The sequence below is a fragment of the Camellia sinensis genome, chromosome 1 (assembly GCF_055761805.1).
Source record: "Camellia sinensis isolate YWXY chromosome 1, ASM5576180v1, whole genome shotgun sequence".
NCBI lineage: Eukaryota > Viridiplantae > Streptophyta > Magnoliopsida > Ericales > Theaceae > Camellia > Camellia sinensis.
Genome location: NC_138961.1, coordinates 58,045,061 through 58,069,582, shown reverse-complemented (window position 1 = coordinate 58,069,582; position 24,522 = coordinate 58,045,061). Strand labels below are relative to the sequence as shown.

Below are 24,522 nucleotides of genomic sequence, written 5' to 3'. Positions count from 1 at the left end.
TTTAGAGTTGTTTTCATGGAAATTATTGCATGCATGTTCATATTTTTGGTCTTGATCCATGAACTCACTATGTTTTGAAGTTAAACATTTCATTTGATTTGGTTTTGTAGCATTGGAGTTCCTAGGAACCCATGCATGTGTTGAATTTGCATTGTTCTTCATGTTCATGAAAACTTCTTTGAAATTTGTGTTCAATCGAACTATCTTTGGGCTTTGATTTCTCAAATTGATCTTTGAAATATGCCATACCTTGAGTTTACAAGTGTTTTCCAGAAAATTAGCCCAAAATGATCATTTTTGGTACATTTAAAGTTGATTCTAAGCTTGAAGGTTCAATCTGGAATTTCCAAAATTTGGACTCACGCTCGAGTGGGAAACTCCACGCTCGAGCGTACAACCTGTGTTTATGCAGTCCGCTCGAGCGGGGAAAGTGACGCTCGAGCGGGAAATGCGTGTATCCAGTACTTTGCATGCGTTTACAATCCGCTCGAGCGAGGGAATGCACGCTCGAGCGAGGACTTGTGTCTCACGCTCGAGTGGAGGTCGAGCGTCCATCGAGCGTGAATTTCACCCATCCAGTACTTTTACAGTCCGCTCGAGCGGAGTAAGTCACGCTCGAGCGGGACCCCTATTTTAGCAAAATTTTGAAAAGTGCATCTTTGCATCCTCATTCCATCCTAGGCATTCTTAGGCCTAGTTTAAGGCATCTTAATGAGGATATTGATGTAGAACCACACCGAGTCTAAGTAAGGACTAAGTCTTCGATTCCCAAGTATGTGACTTAGTGTGTGTTCATCCTGTAACTGTATAGGGTTGGCATCCGAGGACGCGCACTAGCTTATCTGTAGCCCAGAACTCTGTGAGTGACAATGTTGTAAAGATATGTTTAATTGAGATTATTTTCTGAACAAATGACTGTACTGTTTAATGAAATAACACTGTTTACTGAATGACTGTTTGTCCTATTTGCGAACTGTATTCGTGACATCCATAGCAATATACTGTTACTGAACTGTTACTACTGCTGTTATAGAGATTTCTGTCGGCTCCCATATTTGGAACCACTACCGTTTACTAATATGATGGCCATCAATTGACTGTTCGGTCTGATATAGACCTACTGCACTGGTTGCTATTGGATGTACCACTTATGAATGCTATGATCATATAACTGATATACTGTTCAAATGACTGTTTTAAATACTGAGAGGACATTCATTCTTAACCTCTTTACGCATGTGTTATTCATTGGGCTTTAGCTCATTGTTTATATATATATATATATGTAGGTGTCCAGGCACCGGATCGGAGCTAGGGGCGTGGGGTTTAAACTCCCTTTTTGTCAAGCCAACCAACGTGCCTCACTGCGAGGTTCCAAGCGTTGTCAAGCTAAGGCTGCTTCAGGGTGTTTTAGATTCCCCCTTTTCTGTCTCTGTTTTGTTTAGACTGTATAGACTGTTACTGTACTGTTATGTCAGGGATTTGGTTCCTAACCTGAATACTTGTATATGATGTATGTATATACTATTTTTGTTCTGAATGTGAAAGTGTTATGAAAAGTCTTTTTGCATACAGACTGTCACAGCTCATTGGACATCTTTTAATTACTGTTTTGGTTTCCGCCAGCCCCTGTACTCTGTATAACTGTTTTACTGTTAAGCAGGCCTTCGGTAATCACGGATTACTGGCCGATTACGGTGCTAAACCCATAGGGGCGGGTTTGGGTCGTGACAGAAACACACTAAGAGCCAACGAAGTAAGTTATGAACAATTAGGGCGTGTGCTTCAAGTGTGTGTCTGTTCTGTGTTATGTAGGTCACGTGCTGTGTACTGTTTGACCAACCTGCTCCGTCTATCTGTCTCAAGGCCAACTGTGAGTAATAACATAGTAAAGATATGTTCAACTTTACTTATTTTCTGTGTGATAAATTAAGATCTGTTTTCTGAAATGATATGTTCTGTACAATGAATGATTGTCCAATTTCTGTTATATATTCGTGACATCCTTAGCATCATGTGATATCTGTTGGCTGTTACCCGGTATCGGAGGTTCCTTTGTGGAACTTAATCTGTCTACACTTTGTTACCCGTACCGGAGGTCCCGTCATGGGGGCTCAGCGTGTTTACTCTCTGTTACCCGAATCCGGAGGTTCCTTTATGAAACTGGTTATTCGTAACCCTCACGTGTCTGCATCTGCTCTGTTAATGCTAATGGATGTATCACGTATATTTATGTATACCTCATGATTTCTGTATATGATCTGGACAAATTATGAATTATGATTTTTGAATCTGTACAGACTCATTCATTGAAACCCCTTTACTCTGTTATTGTTTACTGAGTTTTCGCTCACAGTTTATATTATATATGTAGGTGAGCCGGCGCGTGATCAAGGCTAGAGTTGACGGCCTTCACCTCTGTTTTTGTCAGCCAACTGTTGTGCCTCCCGAGGAGGTTCCGATCGAAGTCTAGTTATATGGCTATTTTTGTACTTATGCTAGTCTCTGTCTGTTTTGTAAAGTCGGGTCCTGAGAATTACACTTTTGTAAATGTTTGTAAATATTGGTGTCCTTTGACCGACACGCTCATGTATATATATATAAGTTTTGAAATCTTCTGTCCCATATATGTCATCACAGCTCATTGGACCTTGTCTATTTTCTATAATTGCTTCCGCAACCTTTTACTATTTGCTAATCTGTCAGAGGCCTTTGGTAGTCCAAGGATTACTGGCCGGTTACGATGCTAAACCTACAGGGGCGGGTTTGGGTCGTGACAGCGATTCTTCCTTTTAGCAACACCATTTAGCTGTGGCGTATAGGATGGTGTTGTTTGATGCTTGATTCCATGCTCTTTGCAAAACTTCTCAAAAGCATTTGATGTATATTCTCCACCTTGATCTGATCGCAATGTCTTGATGTAGTAGCCGCTTTGCTTCTCTACAAAAGCTTTAAATTCTTTGAAGATGCTGAACACCTCCGACTTTCTTTTAAGAAAATACACCCATGTCTTCCGGCTATAATCATTAATGAAGGTGAGAAAATACCTATTCTGTCCATTTGACATTGGCTTCAATGGACCACACAAATCATTGTGCACTAGCTCCAACGGCTTTGTTGCTCTCCACTTCACTTCTTTGGCAAAGCTACTTCTATGATGCTTGCCAAGAATGCAGCTTTCATAGACTTCATTAGTATGAACAATATAAGGGAGCCCTTTCACCATATTCTTGCTTGACAACAGCTTCAAGCTTCCAAAGTTGAGATGTCCAAACCTCAAATGCCATAGCCAGTCTTTGTCTTTGATAATGGCACTTAAACACTTCGCAGCATTATGTTGGATGTTCAATGCAAACATCTGATTCTTGGACATTCTCACCCGAGCGATCAAATTACCATGATTGTCTTTGATGGTAAGATGACAATATTTCATGCTAATGTCGTATCCTTTCTCTAGGAGTTGTCCCATACTCAAAATGTTGTTCTTCATAGCAGGAACATAATAAACATTGGAGATGTAATCATGATCTCCATTCTTGAGCTTGATCAGAATATTACCTCTTCCTTTCACTAAAGTCTTTGAAGAATCACCAAATGAGACTTGTGCTTGTACAGTCTTGTCAAGCTCAACGAACAACTCTCTTTTACCACACATGTGATTACTAGCTCCCGAATCTAGATACCAAACATTGTTTTGGTTTTCAGTGTCTCCATGGTGAACAGACATGATTGCAGGTCCAACTTTGTGTGTTTCCTCCGCGAAAAAATTTGCTTGCTCTCCGGCTTCTGTTGTTGCTCTACTTCGGCATTCATTGCTATAATGCCCGAACTTGTGGCACTGGTAACACTGAACATTGCTTTTGTCAAATGCTGGTCGATTGTTATAACCACCTCCTCTACCTCTTGCTCTTCCTCTTGGAGCAAAGTGTGGTTGATTTCTTCCTTCTCTGGCGGGACCTCCTCCGCCTCTTCCTCAAAAACTAGAACTTCGGTTATTGTAACCACGACCTCTTCCTCGGCTTCTTTGTGATGTCCCCCCTTGCTCGTTTCTGTCATCTCTGAAAGATAGCTTTGATTGAAGAACTTGCTTTGGAGAACTTGAGGGAGTCTTCTTGTTGATCCTTTGTTCATGAATCTCAAGTGTGCCCATCAACTCATCGGTGGTCATGACACTGAGATCCTTAGTCTCTTCTATTGCTACAACCATGTGCTCGAACTTTGGACTAAGTGATCGGAGAATCTTCTCTATCACTTGAAGAGATTCCATCTTCTCTCCATATCTTCTCATCTGATTAACAATGGTCAATATTCTGTTGAAGTACTCAGAAATTGACTCATTCTCATTCATGTACAACATCTCGAATTCGCCACGTAACACCTGGAGTCGAACTCTGATCATCTTCTCAATTCCACGGTGTGAATTGCGAAGAATACTCCATGCCTCTTTAGAGGTTGTTGCTGTTGAAATCTTCTCAAAACTTGACTCATCAATACCTTTATAGAGTAGATACAAGGCCTTCTTATCTTTCCTCCTTGAATCTTTTAACGCCGTCTTCTGAGCATCATTTAAATTTCCTCCATCTGCGAGAGTAGCTGGCTCGTCATATCCTCGATCCACTAACTCCTACAAATCTTGTGAGGCTAGTAGGACTTGCATTTTAATACTCCAATTTTCATAGTTCTCTTTGTTAAGTTTTGGAAACTGGGCTGAAAGAAGTTGTTTGTGTTGGCCATTGGTTGTCTTTAAAAAAAATATTATAAATTTTCAAGTTGGAATTTGCAAATTCTGACCGTACAGATGTGTCCGGAATATTCCAAATAGTTGGAAAGCACTATTGGATCACCAGAAACAGACTCCGAATGGCTCAAATCAATCCAAAACAAGTTGAACGGTTCAGATCTACGGCTGCACCTTAGCCGCGTCACACTAGATTAATCCTCTGTGTGCTGATGTTAGCGGCTTAGTCAACGCAGCTTGATTAGCGGCGCGATTCAGGCTCGGCTTGGTCAGTGGCTTGGCTCGGTCAACGGCTTGGAGGCTCGGCTCGGATGATGTCGGCGGATGATGTCAGGCTCTGGTGCGTGTTGCGTCTGGCGCGTATTGCGCGTTGAATGACGCGTCTTCTTCCTCTAGAAGCGCGTGGTGGCGCGTGGGAGCGTGGTGCGCGTAAGAACGGCGTCAGGAGGCGCGTGAGGCACGTGCGGAGCCATCCGCTCTGTGTTTTTTATGCGATTTTTATGGTTGTGCTCGTCTCGTTGGGAGCTTCAAGTTGATGTGATCAAAAATAGATTTCGACCACTTTGATTTCTGGGCAATGTTTGAAAACACACTCTGTTTTTGCAATTTTGCAGAATGTCTGCAAATTTAAGCTACCTTCGGCTCTGATACCACTGATGGTGGGAGTGGGGTGCAAACCACTGTTGGTGATTCATAATGAGAGGCTTATAACTGAACCAAACTGAAATTCAATTCACTCAAAAATAAATTCTGAAAAACAAACATAGAGCACTCTTCTTCTTCTTTTCTCTCACACTCAACACTCTTGATACATTTAGCTATTTATAGATAAGCTAGTCAATATAAAAGCATACAATAATACAGTGTGAAAGCCTACAATTTATGCAGCAATTTTTGACCATTTAGGAACCATGTGTTCAACATGGTGGTTACCATCCACTTTCAACCATGGTGGCTGCCTACCTTCAAACATGGTAGCTACCTACCTTCAAGCTTACTTCCAACACATACAGGTCTGTCATTCACCTCATTCCTAAGTGAGGGTGTATAAGATAATGCACTGGACAGTCTAGCAATCTCCACCCCTTCCCACTTATATGGAGCTCTTTTGAAAGATAAATTCCAATACCCTGAGAATGATCTTCTTTCATAGAACAAGGATAGTGTGTCTTTCTTATTAGTTGATAATTTGAAAAGACTTGGAAATTCATCTTTGAGGTAGATATTTCCACTCCATTTATCCAACCAAAATTTGACTCTCTTTCCATCACCAACCTTTATGAGAAAGTTGTCCAGAAAGAAGTTATAGAGGGGGCTGCCTGTGAATGGCAAAAAACATTCATCTTCTGCTATTAATAAGTAATGCAACACACATTTCATCTTTAAATAATAAACAGATACTTGAGTCAAATTTTTAATTTTCCTAAAAGATATAAACTACTCTAACCACCTTTAATATATATATATATATATATTTATTTATTTAAAAAATGCCACAATTTTCCCAAACTAGAAATGCTGATTTTTATTTATAATAGCGCAAACAATTTACACTAACAATGCACAACATAAAAATACATGCACAATACATATCATGTTTTCCAAGTGTAGTGCTTTTTATTTTGAAAAGTTATATTTATTTTAGTTAGTATCATTTGACTATAAGTAAATGCCTTTTTGTGATTCGTTTTTTCAATTTTTTTGATTTTTTTTTTTGGGATGAAAATGGAAAGGTGAAGTGTGAAAGATTCTTTTTAGGATAATTGGTGGCTGAAGTATGATTGTTGAACATTAAAATCTACATTTCTGTTAGTGTTGTTTTCTGGTGTTAAATTGAAGTGTTACATTAGAGTGCTACATTTGAAAAAAGTACACTAAAGAGTTTTCATGTGCTACATTAATTGGAGTGTTACATTTGGAAAAAATACACAAAAGAGTTTTTTTGAAATGTTATGTTGTTACGTTGAAAAAAGTACACTAAGAAATTTTTGTGTGTCACATTGATTGGAGTATTATGTATAGAAAAAGTACACTAAGGAGTTTTTTTAAAATGTTAGAGAAAAGTACACTAAGGAGTTTTTTAGTATATTATATTGAAGTGTTATGTTTGAAAAAAGTATACTAAGGAGTTTTTGTGTGTTATATTGAATGGAGTATTACGTTTGAAAAAAATATACTAAGAAGTTTTTTAGTATGTTACATTAAAGTGTTACGTTTGAAAAAAGTGTACTAAGAAATTTTTGTATATTATATTGAATAGAGTGTTACGTTTGAGAAAAAGTATATCAGGGAGTGGTTTTGGAATGTTACATTATTTCATTTGAGAAAAATATACTACGGAGTTTTTTTTTTTTTTTTGTGTTACATTAAAGTGTTATGTTTTTTGACTTCTACATTAGAGTGTTACGTTTGGGAAAAATATATTAAGAAGTTTTTTGAAGTGTTACGTTTAGTAATTTTAACATTATAAGAAATTCACATTTGTCTCTCAACACATAACACACGTGCGTTTATACTTGGATCCTTTATGTAATTCACACTAGAATGAGACTTTTGTATCTATAAGAAAAGAAAAAAGACCAAACAGTTCATAATATCACCATTTGATATTTATTGGTGCTTCGCTTGAAAAAATATACTAAATGACATAGATTTCAATATAATTACATTAAATTTCTTTAAGGTTTAATGAACATAACACCTAGCCCCTTTTAATCAGTAATTTGTTAATTGTAATAATGAAAAAATAATGTTATCTTTTTACATTGAAATATATATTTTATATTGTTATTAACTTGTCTACACATCATATGAATTATTTTTTATTGATTAAATTTACTAAATAAAGATTAATATAATTATATCAAATTTAAAAACATTATTATATTTTTTTTCCTAAGAATTTGATTAAGAAGTGCCGTTAGAACGCATTTAGTAAAAAAGTCATTCCCCTATATTAATGTAGTAAACAGAATTTCATTGCCTACAAGAAATGAATGGGATATGGTAAACTATAACTATTTACCACCTTATGTTTCTAAGTAATAATCTGTCCTCAAAAAGAATACTAATATTAATAATCTCAACATTACAATAGCATCTTTACGGACTCTTTAAAAGAGACTTGTTAACTATCATAATTAGTTTCATGTTATATTATTCACTCCAATAAGTAAACTAGCATGGCAACTATTTTAATAAGATTCTTGCAGGCTAGCTATATTTGGAGTGCATTAGAGCATCTCCAACGGTAATAGGCATTTTACCTATCTAAATATCACTATAAAGTATATATTTTATTTTGCCTATCGACTGTTTTATGTTTTTACTCCAACCATGCTCTTTATTTTAGCTATTTATCCAAATATTATTAATTTTATAGAATGCCACGTCAACAACAAAGATGGAGGAAAATGATCCTAGTGATTGAATACATTTTGCCTAGCATTGAAGGCTAGCTACATGTAGCTAGTGAATATGAGTTGAGGCAAAATGCCTAATCATATGCCTAGTGCATTGGAATTGAAAAAAGTGAATCACACTAGGCATTTTAACTAACAAGTATTATATGCCTAGTGCATTGGAGATGCTCGGCTTTTTAAATTAGCTTGTATGGATAATTTATAAAATAAAGACTAGCATTAAAGCGCATAGATAAAAAATTAGTTAGGTAAAATAAAGAACATACCATTTTCATACTTTAACTAGTAAACAATAAAGAGTAACATTGGAATTATTTAATAGACTAGAAAAAAATTTAATGTCACACATTTTTATAGTTCCGACCAACCACCCCCTACCACAACAAAAATTAAAAAATAAAAGATTTCAAGATCACACAATTCAAGCAAAACTAAATATACTCAAAATTTCCAGGAATTTACACAAGCCAAGTGCCTTGACCATTCAATTGTCAATGTCTCATTTGTAGGCAAGTTCTTGAATGTCTTCCAATGATGAATAACATCCATCAGATCAATCAATTTGGCACTTATACTACGACAACACAATTTGCATGGACTGTTACCACAGCACTAACATCACTGCTCTTTTGACAAAAACCACTGAAAAAGAGTGTCCAAGAACCTCACCCTGAGGCCTAAACCTTTACGCACACCTTCATGCAAGAGCATCTCTAGAACATCTTCTTCTTTCTGTAGGAGAGGGTTCAAGAAAAGAGTTGGAAAATTCGAAGATCTTCGAAGATCCTTGAAGAACAACTTCGAATTCTCTAGAATATGATGAGAGGCTTAGATTCTTCAATAATCTCAACTTAGGAACACAACAACAAAGGAGATGATGGAGATAAGAGATTGGGTGAAGAAGAAGGCAAAATGGCTAGAGAATAGAATAATGGCAAGGCTCTCCCATTGATCTCCCACTTTCACTCTCAAGGTTGATAATGGAGAAGGGAAATTAGTTCTTTCCCAAGAGTTAAAAATCTCCAAAATCCATCCCTTGTAAAGCTATAGGTGGGTGCTATTTATAGGCACCTCATGATGTAGGATGGAGCCCATGTGCAAGGCATATGGGGGATATTCTCTCTAACCACCTTGTCCGAGGAGGTGACCTCTCCGAGGAGGTGACTTCTCCGAGGATGAGAAAACCCCGAAGAGGAGATCAATCCCTCGGCGAACCCTTCTTCTTAGCCACACCTAACCAATGATCCCCAATCATCCCAAAGGGTCAGGGGTAGTCCCAGAGGACGTCCTGCAGCAAAATATTGCCGAGTCTCATGGACCCCCCGAGGTCGTGCCACCTCGACCCGGGTATAGGCTAGTTTAACCGAAGAGTGAATTTATCTCCACTCACCGTCCTCGGGATCGGGTCCTTTGTTCGAACTCCATTACGCCCATGGTTCTGGTGCGTAGATCCCGGAAAGCTCCGAGCCCGCAAGTGTTCTGGGACTCATTAACGGAGTGACTTCTAGATTGCGTTTGAATCCGTTCGAAGCCAGGTGCTTCGGATCTCTAGATTCGTGAATTCGAATCCTTTCGAGTCCGAGTGCCTCGGATCTCTAGGCTTGCTTAATACCCTTTTGAGTCCGGGCTCGAGTAAGTCTCTAGGTTCGTGGATCTGAACCCTTTCGAGGCTTAGAGCGATTCAGCCCGTTTGATGGCGATAAATCCGGGCTCACCAATCTTGGACATGCGATAAATTCGGACCCACCAATCTTGGACTATTGGGCCTAATTAATTTAGTAGGCTTAAATTAGCTCCTCTTACACTTTCATTCCGGTGGACTTGTCTTTCTTTGCATACCAATTATCAAACAATGCAATGGTCTTGTTGTTCGAACTAACCATGTAGAAACCGGTGTTGATCTTGTTGGATTTGGACCATTCATTGCCATAGAACACATCAGTACTGATTTGTAAGTCTACTGTTTCATTTGGATTGAGCCTTGGAAATGGATTTCTTAACCATATTACGTCAGTGTCCTGCCATTAAAACATCAATAAATCAATTGGATATAATTTTTCACAATCCTTAAACATGGAAATGATAGGATTCCATTATGTGATAGGCTTGTCTCCATTTGGAATGGAGTATTGAGTTGGGTTTGTAGGGCTTATCTCTAAAATTAAAAATTTTATTACAAAAAGTTAAGAGATCAATTCCAATCATCAAAAGAATCATCCAAAAAACATAAAATGATGACCTTTAGCTATCACTAATAAATGCACAAGACAAACTCAATTTGTGCAAGAAGGTTAAATTTTAAAGACCAAAATTTTGGTTTCAAAAAAACACTAATTCATTATTAAAAATGTCCAATTTCGTTAATAAAATATAACAATTATATTTTTGACAAGTAAGATATTTCGTTCATAAAAAGTAAACAGAAATGCCTCATACACCCACTGGGGGTCGACCCCCAGTGAGGTGGCAGTCCATCATTTGACAAAAAAAAAAAAACTGTTTTTTTTTTTTTTTTTTTTTTTTGGATTTCGGCCAGTGGGGGTGCGACCCCCACTGGGGGTATGCATCAGTGTTGAAAAGTAAATTTGTTCCTCAGTTTTTGTCCTTAATTTGTTGTAGATCAATTTTATCATATTTATTTTTTTTAAAATAAATGTTCTATTTTTAAAACCACACTATTCGTCTATTTTTTTTTTTCTTTTGAAATGAATTAATAAAATTATATTACTACACTAATCGAATTAATTAATTAATTATTTTTTTTTCTTTTATAAATAATCTATACAACGAAGTCAACGTTAGACCTCTCTACCCAATCTACTTCAATGAACTTGAGAGCTGAGAAAATTTCATCCCTTTCAAGATATATGTACCCAGTTGAAAGCAACATCCCATCTTCCGAGACAACAATGATTCATCCCATTAAAAATATTATCACTAATAGCACTAATGTATTAAAAAAGTAAAAAATATATATATATATATATATATAATTCTAAGACCAAAACATCACATCATTAATGGCAGAACCTACTACCACCTAATTAGTGGGAGTACTAATTAGTACTTCCAAACATTTTTCCTTCCGAGGAGGGTTGACGCAAGACGCGAGGATCATAAATCACCATTTGTTTTAATCATTTTTTTAAATGAATACAAATCTAGTTGGAAGACAGCTTATGCATTTTTTTCAATGAATACAAATCTAGTTGGAAGACAGCTTATGCATTTTCTATATAACACGCAAAAATCATGGATAATCGATTGGGCTTCCGTTTGGGAAGTGGGTTGACTTTTTAACTTTTTAATTTTTTTAATTATTTTAATATGAGGTTAAAAAATCTGATTTGGAATGAATTTTTTGACTTTTTTAACTTTTTGACTTTTTGATGAGATATCTTCCTATTAAATTACCAAACTGCCCCTGATATACATGTCAACTCATTGCATTTGGGCGTCCTCCATGTCAGATTGTTTGGACCGATTTTTTTTTTTTTTTGGAGGAGTGTTTGGATTTTGCCGTATTTTCATTTTTTTTTTTTTTTAATTTATGTTTTTGTCATTTTTTTTATACTATATTAATTAGTTCTTGTTCTTTAATTTTTATTGGTATACAAATTCTTTTTTTAATTTTTCAAAAAATACATATTATATGAATATTTTTTGAAAAATTAAAAAATCCAAAGTACCTGAGATCCACCGTGGCCATCATAAATGGCGAAGAAATTGAGGGCGAGATCTCGCCAGAGCTTCGAGAACCAGAGGCGGTGCACCCTCCCACGTGATCGCACGTACGAGTCATGAACTCAAGCACGATGGCAACGGCGTCCTCCATCTCTCTCTTCCTCCCTATCACTGACATAAACCCCTACGTCACTCCCTTGTTGTTCTTCCAGGAGGCACTTCACTCTCCCCGAAACCGCCACAGACGCTGCCTCCGGCACTGGCGGTCCCACCACCAGTCTCGGCGGCACCGCCAACAAGGTCGAAGGAATCTCGCTAGAACTGCTGCTCGCGACGGAGATGTCGCCGGAGCTACTCGAACTCGTCGAGGCCAAATCTAGAACCGAGTCAACATGGTGAAGGTCCTCGTCTTCCATCTCTCTTCTCTTCCTTCACTTGTTCTCTGTGTGTGTGATTTACACGTTGGACCTCAGATTCAGAGGGAAGACCAAGGGTATTTTGGTAAATTTATCCCAAAAAGGTTTGAATCCAACATGTTGCTTCTGTTTTGTCTTCATTTGGCTAAATTAGCATTTTTTGTCCAAATGTGGCTAATTTAGCCCCAACTTCCCTTCCCAAACACTACCATACATTCAAATTTCTGGTTGTTTCAGCTATTTGGAACTATTAATTATAAGAACACAATCATATAACATCATACAATGATTTTACAATGACAAAAGAAGCTGTATTTAGCTTAGGCCTAGTTTGAAAATTCACGCCTTTAATTTATTTTTTGGCTTTTTATGAAAAGATATACAAAATAGATAATGATAAGATAATTTATAGTAATTTTTTTGACTTTTTAACCAAAATTTTAAGTCTCCAAACAAGGCCTAAAGAAGCTTTTTAGACCCATAATCAAAAAGTAAAAATCCATTTGCCTTGAGTTAAAATAAAAAACAAAAAGGAATTTAAAAAGTTAGTTTATTTTTTTTAAATATAATTACTAAAGGCATTAACCTTTGTAGATTCTAAAAATAAATAATAATAAATAAAATCTAAAAAAGCAATATATAACAATGAAGTACATTCTCAACTCAAGAATAAGAAGGCAATTTGCCAAAGGTAAAAATTGATTATTTACTAGGGAGATGTTTACAATGTGTATCCTAAAAAAGGTATATATAGTATATTTTTCATAATTTTTTTACAAAATTTCATAATTTAGGCACAAAATGTCGTAACTTTTCACTACAAAAATCATAAATTTTTTCCATTATAAAATGTTCTCACAAAAATCACAAAATATCATAATAAAATTATAAAATGTCATAACAAAAACCACAAAGTTTCATAATATTATCATTCCCAACTTTAGAGTACCCACCATAAAATCACTATTCATAACTTTATAAAAAAAAATATCATAACACACATCATACATAATCATAACTTGTGTCACAAAAAATCATAATTTTTTTTGGCGATGTGTATCCTTTTAAAGGGTGCATGTTGTAGATTTCTCCTATTTACTATTACTTTTATTTTTTCATTACAAGACTTTTTTGTGTTAGTTTTGTTGCGTTGTTAAATTTTTTTACATAATTATTGTCCCAGTATTTGTTAATAAGTTTTTACCAATTAAAAAAATGCAATGTTGTAATGATATTATTTATAAATTGACTTTTATGTTTATAGTTTTTAGAATTATTAATTTAAAAAATCAAAATAAATTGTAAATTTATATAATATAACTTTTGATGATCTATGAAAAAGTCTTTTGATTAAATAAGTTGGCACATAACCATTAATTGGGCAAAGGAAAATGAGTGAGAGTTTTAATTAGAGCTATTACTAATGATGTGGCAGTGGGTCTCATCCATTGTCACAGCATTTTTTTTTTTTACCTCATTAATAGTGGGTTTAAAACCACCAAATTAGTAGTCTCTATCATTGTTACTGTGCAAATATCTACATTACCATTTTTACGCACAGAAGAGAATGACTTTTGAATGACGTTTTTGTCCGTATGCATTTAAAACGTTTACTTTATAGTTTAAAAGTCAAAAAATTATTTAAAAAATCAAAAAATTATTAAAAAAAATAAATAAGTTAACAATTTGTACTAAAAAGTTAAAAAAAAAAAATTTCTTTCTATTTTTTGCATATTTTTTTGTAAAAAATTAAAAAATTATCCCAAATATACTAATTTTTTTACATCATATTTTAACTAAAAAGTCAAAAAGTTACTAAAAAATCATGTTCCTAAATGAGGCCAAAAAAATTACAAATTGTATTTTTTTTTTCAAATCTCTCTTCTTTTTTTTTTTTTTGGTCAAATAAATTATAATTTAAAATTTTGGTTAACTTTTAAGTAAATCAAAGCCCTTGACCTAATAATTGTGTAACATCGGTGATTATTTGGTAGTTTGAGAGTACGGTCATGTGGTATTCCATGCTAATATGATTAGTGGAGAATGTAAAGTATTGATTATTTATGTTTGGTGATTGAGAAACATAAGAGACATAATAAATAATGATTGGTGAGAGAATATAATCATATAATATTATGAGACTATTGTATAATTTTATGTGTAACACCACTTTATGGTATAAAGTTGTGGATTCAAATTATATAAGAAAAATATTTGAAAATACTAATTTAACACCCCTAATTCACCTCTAATGATATAAAATGAACCATGTGGATAGATAAGTCTTTTTTTTTTTTTGATCAGAGAAACCAATTAAGCTTCATTCAAAGATAAACTAGAAACAAACAGGGGAGGGGGGCATGCCACCCAATTTACAGGAAGATAACCTCCTAGTCTAGCTCGTGCAACCCAGTTAGCTGCACTGTTAGCACTGCGGGGACACCATCTGAAAGAGAGACCACGTTTGCATGCTAGAGCCTTGATATCAGCCACGGGGGCAGCACACTCCCCAAGGGGGGCATCCTCAGAAACACTAAGCTTGATTGCTCCTTGATTATCCCCTTCAACCTCCACGCGACTGAGCTGAAGGGTGTCACACATAACGCAGGCCAGACGAATAGCCAAAACTTCACCCTGTGTTAAAATTGATGTATTATTGATTGATGTATGTTATATATTACAAATGGTGAGGGGCTCCTTATATAGGAGATGTAGTGGAGTAGGTGGAGTAGGTGGTAGTGGTAGGTGTGTAGTAGGTGGTAGTAGGTGGTGGTAGGTGTAGTAGGTGGAGTAGGTGATGGTAGGTTTTAACAGCCCCCCGCAAACTCAAAGGGGGTAGGAACTAACCAACTTGAGTTTGGAGAGAGTAACAAAACAAGAAAATAGTCTAATACATAAAATAAAAGAGGATAGGAGACACTGTATGGTCGTGTCAGACCGTTGGTGAAGACACTGGATGGTTATGTCATAACGTGGTAGAGGACACTGGATGGTTGTGTCATAACGTTGTAGAGGACACTGGATGGTTGTGTCATAACGTTGTAGAGGACACTGGATGGTTGTGGCAGACCGTTGTAGCAGATAAAGTCTGGACAGTTGACGAGGGCATGTCAGACCGTTGTAAAAGCTAACCGGAATCAAATGTCGGGAGCAGTTTATGGGGTCATGTCAGACTGGTGTAAAAGTCGCACCCTCAAAAAGTGTGCCCAATCTTTCAAAAGGCGTGCCATCAAAAGCCGTGCCCAATCCATAAAAAGGCGTGCCATCAAAAGGCGCGCCCATGTTGTTGGCGAGCGCCGAGCGGTGCATGATGCGCGTGTCTGCCTTGGCTATTTAACCAAGACGGAGGCGGAGGCTGAGGCTGAGGCTGAGACAAAAACCTGCGAAAAACCTCTGAAAAACTCTTCGTTTTGCTGAGAGAGATACTCTGTAACACTCTGTTGCCCAGAAAATGGCCTCTTCGTCCCGTGGTCTGCTCACTCTCTTTCCAGACCTCAACGAGTCCACAAGAGAGATAACTGGTGCAGGTGCCCTTGAACCTCAACCAAGCGCCCCTGAGTTTGCTCCGTTGACGTTTCCGATGCGGTCTGTGGAGCAAAGAATGGCAGCGCAATCAGATATTGAGGCCAATCAGTATACATTGAAGTCATGTGTGGAGACCATGACGACATTCACAAACTTGTCGCACCGGTTTCAGAGTAGGACAAATGTGGTGCAACAGTTAAACGCCCAACTGGCTCTGCTCCAATGCATGTATAAGGATGCGCGAGCAGAGATATGTGTGCTAAAAGCGGAAAACAAGGAGCTGAAGCGGAAGGCCACCGTTATGTTCCGATTTGGAGGTCCGTCATATGCTGCAGTGGAGGAGCAGGAGGGAGTGAACGTGCTCGGTGGCGGGGGAAACACGGAGGCACCACCGTCAAGGGCCGTCCAGGACGGAGGCAAGAAAAAAAGACCGGCGACAGAGTAGAGAAGGGATAAGGAAAAAGTCCCGCCGTGGGTGGGTGTTTGTGTGGGTTTTTTTTTTTTTTTTGTGCAAAATTGTGATCGGGGTTGATCCCTGAGATGAATAAAATATGGGTGTTGTGCAAACTCGAATGGTAGGTGTGGTAATGCAGAAAAATCAACTGGAAGGAATGTAGTTTTGGGTGTTTGTTTGTTTGTTTTTTTTTTTTTAATAATAATAATAATAATATATAAAATGAAGTGTTGGAATCCAGTGTGAACATGCTGATGATGAAAAGTAAAAAACATAACATAAATTAAAAATTAAAGGGGGTAGTGGGGAGCCGAGAGGTTGAAGACATCATGATAAATAAAAGAAAGTTGAAGACATCATGATAGCGGTGTGTATGGATGTGATAATGACAGTGGAACAATCTTAGTGGATGTGATTAAATAAATAAAAGAAGAATGGGTGTGGACTGTGAGAGGTTAGAATTGAAGGGTTGGTACCATAGTATCTCCCCAAGTGAGGATGAGACAACACCAAAACAGAGCATTCCTCCAAGTCCATATCAGAAGTCTATGAAATCGTCAGTGAGGCCACCACTAATTCCAACCGAAGATGATCAGGAAAAGTAAGAAGAAACGCGTTCCCTCAACGGCTCGTCGCCGGAAAAAGTCACCGACGGTCCGCCCTCCGGGAACCGGAGAACCACTGGAGAATCGAAGACGGTGTTCCGGCAAAAGTCCGGCGACTTGGAGATGTTCTTGGCTCCTCTGCAGATCTCGGCGAAGGTGTTGAAGAAGTTCCAGAACGACGTGCCGTCCGTGACAGCGTGATTGACGGTGCATCCGACGAAGAATCCGTCGCCGAGCTCCGTAACCGGCACAGCGGCCAAGGGCTTGTGGTGGCCGGCGTAGCTAAGAGTGTCGTCGAAGGTGAAGAACATTTTGAAGCAATTGGGAACATCAACAGGGCTTAAAATGTGGGCGATGAGGATGTGTTTGGCTTCGGCGTGAACAAATTCGATGCCAGAGGCATTGCAGAGGATGTGGAGGTGGCCATCGGCGTGAACAAATTCGATGCCAGAGGCATTGCAGAGGATGTGGAGGTGGCCATTGGCGTGAACAAATTCGATGCCAGAGGCATTGCAGAGGATGTGGAGGTGGCCAGAGGGGAGCCATCTGCGAAGTTACACCCGAAATCGAAGAACCAGTCGACCCAAACGACGAACTAGTAGAGATCGCGATCTGTAGAGTAGTTGTAGCGAAGCAAGCTGGCTTGCCTCACCGATTCGAAGCACTGAGTGAAAGGGAGATCGTCGGTGCAATCCCAGCTTCCGAAAACCGGTACATGGCTTCTCCGAAAGTCATCCATGGTGTAGAGAAAGAAGAGTTTCTGGTAGAGAATCTGTGTGTGTGCGTGAGACCATCATTGTTGCAGACATGGTGTTTGACAAAATGTACCAGAGGGATTTTGGGTTTGCTTCGGCGAGGTGGTGAAGAAGAGTGAAGGTATGTGTAGAAAATTCTAGCGGACTAGGTTGAGGTCCGGCGGGCGACCAAGGCGAGGTTGCCGCCCGCCGGTGAAGCGAAAAATACTAAGTTCTTAGCCTTGCTCTGATACCATGTTAAAATTGATGTATTATTAATTGATGTATGTTATATATTACAAATGGTGATGGGCTCCTTATATAGGAGATGTAGTGGAGTAGGTGGTAGTTGTAGGTGTATAGTAGGTGGTAGTAGGTGGTGGTAGGTGTAGTAGGTGGAGTAGGTGATGGTAGGTTTTAACACCCTGAAGCACCGAAGCGATCGGGACTGTCGTAGCTACCCCGTCAAGAAGTAACCCTTGAGCATTACGCAGCAGAGCAGCCACTGCACCCACGTTTGAACCAGGATGGAAAGCCACATCACAATTAACTCTAAAAATCCCCTGAGGATGAGAGACCCATGCTGGAGTGACCCCACAAGACTGTCTGAAAGCACTAGGAGGGGTTGCCAACAACGCTTGGGCTGTCTTGAATTCCATAGCATCCCGAGCTGCCTTGAAAATAACTTCCGTAGGATCCACTGGAACATGGTTAAAAATGTAATCGTTGCGGGCCTTCCAAATGTGCCAACAGAGCCGCAATAGCTGGCCAACAATTTCTTGCCGAAGTTTAGGGTTGTCAAAGCATTCCATGACCCCTCTAAGCCATATCGAGAGTGACGGAATTCGCGAAGGATCCAACCGAAGACCAAGACCACTCCCGAACCAAACTGCTTTAGTCCAGAAGCAGCCTACAAGAATGTGTTCGATAGATTCAACCTCACCATGACAGAGTTGGCACAAATTCGTCGCTGCACACCTGCGAATATGCAAGTTTTGACGGGAGGCGACAAAGTTGTTACACATCCTCCATGCAAAATGTTTGATCTTGGGAGGAAGGGTCAGCCCCCAAATGAACTTCCATTCCTTGTCAGACCAACAGAAGGAGGAGGACGGCTTCGAGTGAGAAGAGGAGGCCCCTTTGTTTACCATCGCTATATACCCAGACTTGACTGTATAAGAGCCTTTGGCCTCATGATGCCAAATAAAAGAGTCGGGAATATTCTCAATAGAAATGGGGATTGCAACAATTGCAGCTACCTCTTCCGGGGAGACCAAAGCTTCCAATTTCGGTTTAACCCAGGATTTGGTTCGAGGCTCAATCACATCTTGAACCAAACTAACCCCACATCCAGACGGCCGGCGCGATTGCACTCTGAAGTCCTTTAACCCTGGAACCCATTGATCATCCCAAAATTTAATCAAGGAACCGTTGAAAACTTGCCACCGTAAACCATTTGCTAGCACTTCACGGCCAAGGAGGAGACTAGACCAAGCCCAGGACGCTCGAGCCCCTTTTACAGCATGCATGAAATCAGAAAGGGGATAGTAGATACCCTTCAAGACTTAGATAAGTCCACTCTCTATTTCTCTCTATTTTCTCTCTCTTTCACGTTATTAAAGATACATTAGAGATACTAAATTGAAGGAATGCCGTATGATTAATTATATAGCGTGAAGTTTGAAACCTTTTTATTACCCCCTTCCCACTATTAACATCTAACGACTAAACCTACTGGTGTTTATGTGTATTAGTCTGTGTAACTCCAAAAAAAAATAAAAAAATAAAAAAAAAAATCAATTTGCTTGGTTTTGGTTTTTAAATTTTAAATTTTATTTTTGTTTTTAATGGATGTTTTTAATATTTTAAGCAATTTTTTTATTTTTATTTTTAGACACACCTAAATACACTTAAAAGTATAATATTTGTAAAAAAAAAATCACTAAATACCAAAAATAAAAAAAATATATATGAAAATTCAATATATTTTTCAATTTTTATGTATTTATTAATTTTTCAAAAATATTTTTTCACAAATATTTTACTATTTAGATACATTTAAGTAAGGTGTATCTAAAAAAAAATTCTTAAGAAAATAAAAATATTCACTAAAAACAAAAAATACAAAAAATAAAAAAATAATAATTTCCAGAAAACTGAATTCAAAAAACTGAAACCAAAGACACTAAATAAAACTTAAACAAATAAACTAAAAATTTGACTTATAAATACTACTACATGTGCACTATTTCATACACCGGCTTATTTTGGAAACATGATTAAAAATTATTTTTTTGATTTTTAACTCTTTTTTTGATATTTTTCTATAGTTTTTTTCAAAAAAAAAAAAAAAGTCAACTTTTCACTTCAAGCATCTCCAACAGTTCAGCATTTTTTTCATCAAATTTGAATAAAAAATGGCTCATTTTTTTAATTTGATATCAGTTGCTCCAACGGTGCATCAAAACCCGTGGGTCAACCGGATGGTCAACTGGTGGGTCGACCGGTAAGGGTATATATATATATATATATTTACCTTTTTTGAACTGTTTGAACCCACCTATGTGAACTGATCTATGTGAACTGGGGGAGGGGTGACCGGTTGGTCGACTGGTAAGAAAATTAATTTTTTTGTATTTTTTTTTTGGTTTCCCTCCATTGTTGTTCCTAATTCTTTTCCTATTTCTTTTTCCCTCCATTACATATATGTCGTTTTGGTTTACCTCTAACAATGATTTGCTTCTAAAATCTCATATAAACACATTATTCATATGCCAGACAACTCTACACAATTGATACGATCATAGCTTAAACAAAACAGAGCATAATGAATACCTTCAAATCCATGATATTGACTTCATTTTCATCCTCTTCTTCTTCCTCCTCCTCTGATGATGAGTCTGATGATGAATATATGGTCACACTTTTAGGGGCTTATGAGCAGAATAATAGTAGTATGCTTCAGATTATTAAGTCAAGTGATAGCTCAAAGAAAATAGGTGGTTCTGTTGTAGGCCATAAGTATATATGTAGAGATAGAAGGCAGGGTCATGACAGATTGTTTGCAGATTATTTTACTGTAAATCCAGTGTATTCACCTACAATATTTCGGAGACGTTTTCGAATGCGTCGTCCTTTATATCTGCGAATTTTGAAAGCAATCCAAGCACACAATTCTTATTTTGTTCAAAAACAAGATGCAGCTCATGTAGTTGGATTATCTCCCCTACAAAAAATGACTTCAGCAATGAGAATATTATCATATGGTGTCACAGTAGATGCAGTTGATGATTACATACGTATCGGGGAAAGCACTGCAATTCAAAATTTGCAACAATTTTGTAATTTAGTGATTGAAATCTTTGGAGTAGAATATCTGAGATCTCTGACACCAACTGACATTGCTAGATTACTTGCTATTGGGGAGGTTCGGGGGTTTCCGGGTATGTTGAGAAGTTTAGATTGCATGCATTGGGAGTGGAAAAATTGTCCAAAAGCATGGCAAGGTCAATACGTAGGCCATCAAAAAAAGCCAACCATTATTCTTGAAGCAGTAGCTTCTTATGACTTATGGATTTGGCATGTATTTTTCGGAATGCCTGGCTCACATAATGACTTGAATGTGTGGGACCGATCGCCTTTGTTTTCTGATCTTGCGCAAGGTAAAGCTCCCCATGTCCATTACACTATTAATGGACATAGTTACGATATGGGTTATTACCTTGTTGATGGTATATACCCTCAATGGACAACACTGGTTCAAACAATTTCTTCTCCCCAAGGAGCAAAGAGACAACATTTTGCAATGATGCAAGAGTCTGCCAGAAAAGATGTAGAGCGGACATTCGGAGTCCTTCAATCTCGATTCGCAATTATAGGTGGTGCTGTACATTTTTGGGATCCGAAAATGCTTGCCAACATAATGAAGAGTTGCATTATATTACATAATATGATTGTCGAAGATGAGAGGGAAAAGCACCTTGATTTTGATTATGAAATTTCATCAACCAACACACCAGTGCAACTTTCCTCTACTCCTACCAATGACCTCCAATCATTTTTGTCTCGTCATTTAGGTATTAGAGATAAGAATGCATATCATGCCCTCCGTAATGATTTAATAGAACATATGTGGCATCTTCATGGTGAAAACTAGATTCACCACATCAATACATGTAATTTTGTTTATAGTTTTGGAATGGAAGGTTGTCTTGTTTGTAATCTTCATTATGATGCACTATATTAACCAAGTAGTTTAGAAGTTATGTGATTAGATGTGCTATTGCGATGATCCAATCTTTAATATTCAGAATTGTTCTCTGTTCCATTTACGAGAATTACAAATGATAATAATCATGTCTTAATTACAAATGACAATACCACATAAATTTAATAATAATGTCTTAAATTCTGTGTTCAATTCAGTATTGATGTGCCACAAATGATAATACCACATCCATTTATACACATTTAATAATGATGTCTGAAATGATAATTTAATAATAATGTCTTAAATTTATGCAATTCAGTATTCTATGTTCAATTCAGTAATGATAATACCACAAATGATATTTAATACATATTTATATGAACATATCTTAATCAATTACAAATGATAATACCACATAAATTTCTTCACAATTCATATTTATTGATGTTCCACATTATTTTATTCAGTATACGAATTTATTAGTATGCATTATTTGTGCCATTCATTTATTGATGCCACGCATTATTTGTGTATATACAAATTTATTGATGTGTATACAAATTTATGCATTATTTGTGCCATTCATTAATTTGTAACCTCTTGTTTGTGCTATCCATTATTTGTGCATTATTTGTACTGTGCATTATTTGTGCCATTCATTCATTTATTGATGTTGATGTTGCCATTCAATTATTGCCTCAGTTGAAATGCATTCAACCTACATTCATGGCATACTACAGATGTGGCATACGTTTCAACCACCTACCATTCATTTTACACACCACCTACCATTCATTGAATTCATTCCACCTACATGCCTCACTTTACACACTAATTTAGTTGAGTATTCATTTAGTCATTAAAATTATTCTATAAATTTAGTTGAGTATTAATTCCCTCCACCACCTACCTCAATAATTCACTCTCTATATCAGCTCAAGATTGCCATCACCAAATTCACATGTTTTCACTGAAGACCTCTACCCACAGATTACCTCTATAGTCTGCATTCACTATATCCCCTTGTAACAACCCTCATACTACTTATCGATTAATGACTGATTGATTACCGATAGACACTGATTACCGTTAAACTGAATTGATTATGACTGATAATTGAGCTGATTAAAAGTACTGAACTGACTGACTGGAGTCTAGAATTAATTGACTGACTGTATCTGTTTAAATGCATAATCTATCTGTTTGACTGTATGATTATCTGTTCATGTTTATATGTTTAAACTGCTAATTGAAGGCCTTATCGGCGGCCGAATTAGAAATCGATTGATGTTCCGTGACCCTCATAATTAATGTGATTTTATGGTGTATTTACCTGAAAATTGATTAGGTATGATTAAATTAGATTAAAATAAGCTAATTAAAGAGTTGGACTTAATTACCGTTTTGCTCTCGAGTGGGCCACTATCTCAATACACATACTTGAGCCTTGTATGTACACACTTGAAGAACATTCCCAACAGCCATATCTCTTGTTCTAGCCGACCTTGAGGAAGAGAGAGTGAGAGTTTGTGTAGTTCTTGAGATTTGGCTTAAACAACTTGGAGAATTGAAGGTTGATTGTTGCTTTGTGGTCCTACACTTGTAATTGAGGCTCTAGGTAAGAGAACTCAACCTTTATTGATGTGTTTGAGCTAGTTCTTGCATGATTCATGCCTCATTTGTAGAGCTAAGCCATGATTTGGTTCATACATGTTGGATTGAAGCTCATTTCTTGCATGCATGTTGGTATTGTTGCATTTTGAGGTTCATTACATGGACATTAGTGCATGCATGCTCATATTGTTGTTATAGACCATGTTTTCATCTGGTTTTGAAAAGAAATGAGCTCATTTGAGCAAGCTTTGGAGCTTTAATTTGGTTTAAAACTCATACATGACATGTTTGAATGTTGTTCTTGAAAATGGGTTTGAATATGGTTTTAATCGACTCACCTTTGGGGCTTGAATTCATAAATTGAGCTTTGAAACTTGTTATACATTGAATTTAGTGATGTTTTCCAGAATTTGGGCCCAAAAGGTCGAGTTTGGAGTGGTAGAATGCTTGGTTTGAGCTTGGGAGGCAGATCTGGAAATTCCAGATTTGGCTTCCTCGCTCGAGCGAAGGATTCCCCGCTCGAGCGAGCACCTTTGTCCAGGGCTCCGCTTGAGCGACCATCGAGCGACCATCGCGCGTAAAATCTCAGCATCCAGTATTCTTACCGTTTTGCAGACCGCTCGAGCGGTGGATTACTCGCTCGAGCGAAGCCTTTGATTTTGGACTTCCGCTCGAGCGGAGAAAGTCTCGCTCGAGCGAAGCCCCTATTTTCAGCAAAGTTTGCGAAATGTTTTCTAAGTGTATTTTTGCATCCTCATCCCATCCTAGGCATTCTTAGGCCTAGTTTAAGGCATCTTAATGAGGATAAAGATGTAGAACACACCAAGGCAAATTAGGGATTAAGTTATTATCTTTCCCAACTGTGTAGCTTAGTGTGTGTTCGATCTGTTGACTGTGTAGGGTTGACTTCCGAGGAGACGCTCTAGCTTACTATAGCCCAGAACTCTGTGAGTAACATTTGTGTAAAGATATGTTCAGAATGATTATCTTCTGAACAATTAAACTGAACTGTTTCTGAACTGTTATTGTTAACTGAATGAATGAATGTATGACCTATATTCTGAACTGTATTGTGGCATCCTTAGCAACTACTGCTTACTGTTACTGTTACAGAGATCTC

At 37.4% G+C, this 24,522-nt stretch overlaps 1 pseudogene; it reads right to left on the bottom strand.

The window, feature by feature from the left end:
- Nucleotides 1-8,525: 8,525 nt before the first annotated feature.
- LOC114319918 (uncharacterized protein At1g28695-like) overlaps nucleotides 8,526-24,522 on the bottom strand; it is a 38,360-nt pseudogene continuing 22,363 nt past the window's right edge.